Raw genomic sequence first — 7,720 nt, 5'->3', positions numbered from 1 at the left:
TATATATATATATATATATATATATATATATTTAAAAAAAATATATTTTGTATATAAATAAAAATAGTACATATATTTTTTTGCATTTAAAAAAAATATAAAAATAATATGTGTATTGAATTATTTTTTTTTTAAAACTTATAATTTCTTACGTGGCAATGACATGACAATGATGTGGTGCTGATTTGGTAATGACGTGGGGCGTGTGTACTTCATTCTCCATAGTAAGAGTGGTATAATTTTTTTAGGATGGTAAAAAATTTACTTAAAAGTTATTAATGGGGGTATATAATTGCCCGATTAATTTAGGGTTTAAAGTAAATTTTGACGACAAGTTTGAGGGTGATTTGCTGTATTGTCTCAATAAAAATTATTATTCTAAAAGTGATTATATATAGTATGGACAATACTATAAAAGGTGGGGGATGTGGGGTTTTGGAGTTACGATGGTGGGCGAAAATGAAATTCTTTGAGGACAAATATGTTGAAATATATGTGGAATGTTAATTATGAAATATAATTTATTTTTCTATTTTAAATCGTGAAGTCATTTTTTTAATTTTTAAGAGACTTAGTTTTCTTGAAAAAAAATATTTTCAAAACTTCAAATTAAAATGAAAAAAAATTATATTTTAAATATTATTATCAAATTATATTACTCTCTTTGTTTCTATGCCAGTATGTGACATAATTTGAGTTGATATGAAATTTGTGTGATTATAAAAGTCAAGGGCATAGAATAAAACATGAGAATATAAGTTGATTTTGTCAACCAACAATTCACTAGTGCTTTTGGTTGAAGGGAGGCGGATACGACAAGCATCAAGCTTATTATTTCACCAAATTAAATATGATATTTAATCAAATATAAGGAGAAAAAATTCTGTTGGGTAGCATCTTTTTCTTGAATAGGCTTTACTCGATCTGAATGTAAAATAATTAAAGTTTTAATATGAATATTGAACAAATATAGAGTGAGGACTCCACCTGCTTTATTATACAAGTATGTAGAAGCGATTCAAAATTTAAAGTTCATGATTTTCTGCCATGATTTCAAGTAATATTTTAAAAATAACTGAATTCAATGGATATTTAATAAGTTTTTAATAAATATATAATACTTGAACAAAAATTATTGAATTTACTTAAAATTATAAGTCATTGTAATTGAACCTCTATATTTGCCCCGAGTATTAGAAAGTGGAAATCTCCATAAAGCTTTTTTTTTTTTTTGGGTAATTACTTTTCCTTTTTCTTCTTCATTTGGGTAAAAAGAATTGACACTCAAAACTCATTCACATACATAAAAAATGGATAAATTAAAACAACTTTCTAACTAGCTAATGCTGGTCTATTTAATCAAGTTCTAAAGATGTCTTATATCTTGATGGTTAACATAGACTTGCAACAACAGCTAAAATCGAATCAGAATTTTGAGTTTATAAATTTTATTTTTTTAAAAGGTAATTTCTTAGGTCTTAAGAAAATTATTTTTACGTATTTAGTGGTGATGACTATTTTAATATAAATACATATTTTTGACCAAAGATATTGAATTTTATCGAACCCATAGCTTTCTCTATAACTTCGTCTCTAATTGAAAGATCATAATAGCTTTCTCTATAACTTCGTCTCTAATTGAAAGATCATAATAACTTAATAGATTCGGCTAAATTAAACAGATAATGCAATTTTTTTTAATAATATTAATTTATTATTATATAAAACTTAAATTGTTGACTTAGCTTAAAATCTTGGACTATGAAAAACAAATAGTAGGTCAACTAAAACAAGATATATAGCTTCTACACATAATAAAGCCATAAGAAAAATAAAAGATACTTAATAAAATCAACTCAAAGATTAATTAAGGAGATTTTTTTTTTCTTCCAAGAAGACGGAAAAAAGGAAGAAGAGAAATGAAGAAAGAAGCAAGCTGTTTTCACCAAAATATTACTGCTACAAGTTATAGAAGAAGATAAATGGATAACCAAAAAGGGAATATTAGGTGAATGAATCTGCATAATATAAATAGAATACAATTAGTAGAAGGTTTAGGCAACAAAACCAATCATCTGTGGTTTTTAGACTTTGATTTATTAATTTTTAAATTTTCTTTGCTATTAACAAAGACAACTTGCCATAAGACAATACTTGGCCAGCTTCAACTTTTTTCATTACTATCCAACACATTGTGTTTGAATTTGTAATCTTGAAATTGAATTCCCTTGTGCTTTTATCCTTAAAGCAAGGAGTAGTTGGTAAAAGAAATGAAAGACATGTTACGTTGAAGCAATTCTACGTAAAAAAAAATAAAAATATAAGCAACGGAACCCTAGATCGAAGTCCTTAAACATTTCTGCTCTTCAGTCTTCACCGATCGGCAAATGCAGTTCTTCATGATCATAAAGAACAACAACAGAGGTGGAGTCAGGATTTTTGCAGAGGGGTTTCAAAAGCTGAAGAAAAACTCACATCTATAATATATACATAAAAATCATTTTAACCATATATTAATAAGATTTTCCATCGAAGGGAATTCGAATGAACCCCTATCACTAACCTGGCTCCGCCTCTGATAACATGTCGATCTAGACTATCACTTTGTCGCGAAAAAGGTGGTGCATGGACCCACGATCACCAAATTCATCCGATCGATCCAAGTCCTAATTTTGTTATATATTTCCCGTCCAAGCTTAATGTTATGGAGCTCCCTAAATTTAAATATATTAAATTGAAAAAATTACACACCATAGATAAAATAATTCCTTAATTACATGATATGGTTAAGATTTAAAAAATTACCACACAGTTATTTGGAAAAAACTAAACAAAAGGAATCTTTTAAGTCTCCTTTAGAGTATTGGTGACATTGACCAAAGGGAAGGTCAAAATTCATTTGACAAAATTAATGAAGATAATTCAGACCAAATTAACATTTTCAAAACTTACTAATCTTTTTTAAATTTTAAATCAACCCACAATTCTAATTAATGCGTAGTAAAAATACAAGGCCAATCATATCCCATCAATTTTCAAAAAACATCTCAAAACGTTTCATCTTCTTCTCTCTCAACAAATCAACTCTTTATTCCAATAAATTGCCTCAAACTTTCATAATAGATCGATTTTATTTCCATTTTCGACCATATTAGTTGTCATTTTTGACTTCCTTCTTTGGTAGCTGTCATTTTCTCTCTCTTTGCAGGTAAGAGCTCTATTGGTTGTTTTTTTTTTAAAAAATTAGAGGTTTTTAGTTAGTGAAGAAAAAGAAAAACTTTAGTGTAATACCCCGAGACTCTAACCAATAGTGCAACCATGAATCAAGCTCATGAGAAATAAATTAAAATATTTTGGGTTATTTTATGATCAAGGATGGTGTGTATTAAGGCCTTAAAGATGTCCTAACGATTAGGTGAATCAAAACATTCCTTAGCGGTTGAATTCTTGGGAAGGATATTGGTATAGTCAACTTCAAACAAGTATATCTCTCATTATACTTAGAATTTTTGAGATCATGACCTATCAACAGATAGATAATTGAATTAGCTTTCCAACGATATCAATTTCACCAAAATTCAATACTGGAGCAAAGAGTTATACCCATTTTACTCCAGCATGTCAATCTGGAAAAGGGTGACGACGTTTCTGACGGCCTGTAACGTTTCTGACGACGTCGTCACATTTCTAATGATAATTCTGATGATGTTGTCAGCCTAAGGTAGAAAATCATAAAATTCGACCCTTTTGTGATGACATTTCGTGATGGCCTATCACGGGTCTGACGGCTTGTCACGATGTCGTCAGCTATTTTTTTCCAGCAATTTAGAGACGTTTTTGTAAGGATATTTTGAACTTTCCCCATCTTTTGGAGGCCTCTATAAATATGCGAATCCCATCCAAACCCTAATTCCATCATTTTCTCTTCCAATTCTCTTAAGATAATATATCTAGAGTTATATCAAGAACATAAATCTTCCAAGAATCATCCATAAATCTTTAAAATTTCTTCAAGAACCAAGTTCCTCATAGTGTGGGCTTCAAGAATTATTTATTTCAAGCGTGGACAAAGTCTCAAGCACTAAAGTTTATCCAATTTCAAAGATTAAGGTATGTGGGGTTTTGAACAAGAATACTTCTTTCGTTCTTGTGCCCAAAGATTTAATTTTTGTTGAATTTCATGAATTTTGCAAAGTGGGTTTAAACCCAAATTACTTTATCAAGGATTTATGAGATTTGAGCTATACAAGATTGACACATATGACTACTTCATTGTCTTATTTCTTAAATTAAAAATTTATGTCATGAGTTGTATATTGTTATCATGAAATGATAATTTCTAAGTAATTTATGATAAGTGTCATGATTTATGTTTTTCCATGAGAAGTTTGCCTATTGAATATATATTGATATTGAGCTTGAGAGTCAAGAATGAGTTCTATGATATTTTTTGGAAGATTTGATACTTGATATGATTTGATAAGCAAGTGTACTTGATGATGAGAAATATTATTTTGAGATTTAGTCGAGTTAGGAATCCACAAGTTGATTATGATTTACAAGTGAGATATATATTTATATTTTGGTCTTCATGATAGTCCCTTGAGTTAATTAAGGTGGATTTTCTAACGCGTTCTGAGCTTAAGTATGGGAGTAGTATGTAGCACCGAGTGGGAAGTATGGGTTCAGTGCATCCTACTTCCCCAAAACTACGTGCCACCGTAGGATTAAGATTAAGGGCTAAAGGCCAAGATAGTTATCACTAAAGTTAAGGTTCTACTCCGATGGCAAGGATAGAACAGCTCTCCCCAACGTGGGCAAGACATTGGACTCCATGTAAGGTCACATGGTTTATGTCAATTATAAGAAACTCCAAAGTCCATAATAGTTCCAGTTTCATGAGTCACCGAGTCACTCTAAGTCATGAGTCAAAGAGTTTGAGTTGAGTACAACGGTTTGTGAGATTTATGAAGCATGTGTTATTATTGATGATTTATGGAAAATATGTTTCAGGTAACTCAAGCGAAGAGAGTCATTATTATCAGCACGCATGATTTTATTATATATTTATGATATTATTTAAATATTGCCTGCACCCCCACATACTCAGTACATTCTCAAGTACTGATTCCTATACTCTTCTGTGTTCTATATTTTCTCGTGATGTAGGTTCAGGTGCTCAGTCTCAGCAGTGACAGTGATCTTCGAGTACCTCCATCTACATTTGTACAGTTGGTGAGTACTTATAGTTCGAGGACCTATGTTCCTGATTTTTGTCTTGATAGTAGATGGTTGTTTATTTCCAATTCAGTACGGGTCAGTTGGGAATCTATCCCAATGGCTCCTCAGTCTTATGTAGTAGAGGCTTTGTCAGACTAGAGTACTAGTATATACAGAACTTCAGTATTTTGATTGTACAAGATAGTATTTCTTTGTATTCCAGTATGTTCATGACATGATTATTCTTCTTTATTACAGCTTGATTATTGTCATTGTAAGTTATAGAGGAGATGACAGGCTTAGAGGGTTAGCTTGAGGTCGCGTGTGGCCTTAAGCACTGTGTGACATCTTGGGATGGGATCTTGGGGCATTACAAGCTTGGTATCAGAGCCTAAGGTTTAAAGGCGTCCTAGGGAGTCTTACAAGCCACGTTACGTAAAGTCTTGATCATCGGTGTGTAGCGTTCCACATCTATGAGCAAAAGGCTATGGGACATTTTAGGAAAAATCATTTCTTTATTTTAGAAGTCTTTCTTGCCTACGACTGTTTATCTATGCTATTAATTCGTGATCTCTTATGACAAAAATGCCTCCTCGTAGAGCTCACAAAAACAATGAACGACCTCAACCCGTTGATCCTTTAAATGAGATGGTGACTCATGCCAAATTTTGGGTAGTTTTTCAGGCGCTAGCCCAGGCAGTTACCGCCAATGCTCAGGCCAATATTCAGGCCGTTGTTCCACCTCTGCAAGAAGGTAATTATGCAGCAGCTCGAGTTTGAGATTTTATGCGAATGAATCCGCCAGAGTTTTATGGGTATCTTGATGAGGTGAAAAAGATCACCCAAATTATGCATGTAACAGAGGAAGAAAGTGTGGAGCTAGCTTTCTATCACTTGAAAGGTGTTGCTTATGATTGGGTGGAGTTGTGGAGAAAGAGTAGAGAGAAGGATGCCGCTCCCATGACTTGGCAGTTGTTCCAGGACGCGTTCTTAGATCGATTCTTTCCCCCGGAGCTAAGGGAAGCAAAACTAGAAGAATTTATGAACTTGAGACAAGACTCCATGACAGTTAAGGAATATTGTCTTAAATTTAACCAATTGTCTAAGTATGCTCCCAGTATGATGGCTGATTCTAGGACCAGTATTAGTAAGTTTTTGACTAGCGTATTGAGTTATGTTGTGAAAGAGTGTAGGTCTCCTATGCTTAATAGGGATATGATCTTTCTAGATTAATGATACATGCCCAGCAGATTGAAGCGGATAAGGTAAAAGAGAGAGAGAGAGTGAGAGAGAATAAGAGAGTTAGATCAGAGCAGTAAGGGTATAGTCAGAGTAGATTTTCTGGAGAGATCCATCCTCAGTTTCAGAGTTGTTCTTTTATGCCATCACCGTCATCAGTCAGTACTCTTGCATCCAGAGTCAGGCAGGAGCAGGGTAATAGACCTACTATGTCTAGGTCTCAGGACAGTGTAAGTAATAGACCTAACAATCCCCTGTGTGCTAAGTGTGGTAGGACGCATCCTGGAGAGTGTATGGCTAAGTAGAGAGGTTTTTTTGGTTATGGTAAGTTGGACCACAAATTTAGGGATTGCCCATATGCTAGACAGTTGAGCCGTGATTTTTGTCAGCAGAGTCAGTCTAGTAGTGCTCCAGCCCCTTGGGTTCGTCCTACTCCTCCTCAAGGTGCCTTGTCTACTAATGCTGGTGGTTAGTGTCAGAATCACTTTTATGCTATACCACCCCACCAGGAGTAGGAGGATTCACCAGATATTGTTACTGGTATGGTCTGTTTATTTTATTTTGATGTATATGTGTTGATGGACCCTAGGTCAAGTCTTTCTTATGTGACTCCGTTAGTGGCTGTGAATTTTGAGATCAATGCTGAAAATATTCCTAAGCCTTTTCTAGTTTCTACTCCAGTAGGTGAACATTTTGTTGCTAAGCAAGTATATAAGAAGTGTCCTATCACTGTCCTTCATAGAGTTATGTTTGCAGATTTAATTGAGCTAGGCATGGTTGATTTTGACATTATTCTGGGTATGGACTGGCTTCACTCTTGTTATGCATCTATAGACTGTCGTAGCCATGTAGTCAAGTTTCAGTTTCCCAATGAGCCTACCTTTGAGTGGTCCAGAAATTCTATATCTCCCAGGAGTCATTTCATAGCCTATCTTAAATCTAGGAAATTGATATCCAAGGGTTGCATCTATTATTTGGTTAGAGTTAAAGATACTAAGTTTGAGACTCTGACCATTCAGTCGATCATCATTATTAATGAGTTTTGTGATGTTTTTCCAGAAGACTGATAAAGAGATAGAATTTGTGATTGATCTTCTCCCCGACACACAACCTATTTTTATTCCTCCATATCGTATGGCCCCCGCAAAACTTAAGGAGTTAAAAGAGCAACTCAAAGATCTTCTAGATAAGGGTTTCATAAGGCCTAGCATATCTCGTTAGGGTTCACCCGTTCTGTTCATGCAAAAGAAAGATAGTTCAT

Source organism: Capsicum annuum, chromosome 4 (assembly GCF_002878395.1).
Source record: "Capsicum annuum cultivar UCD-10X-F1 chromosome 4, UCD10Xv1.1, whole genome shotgun sequence".
NCBI lineage: Eukaryota > Viridiplantae > Streptophyta > Magnoliopsida > Solanales > Solanaceae > Capsicum > Capsicum annuum.
The sequence above is the reverse complement of the archived record's forward strand: the minus strand, read 5'-3'. Positions refer to the sequence as shown.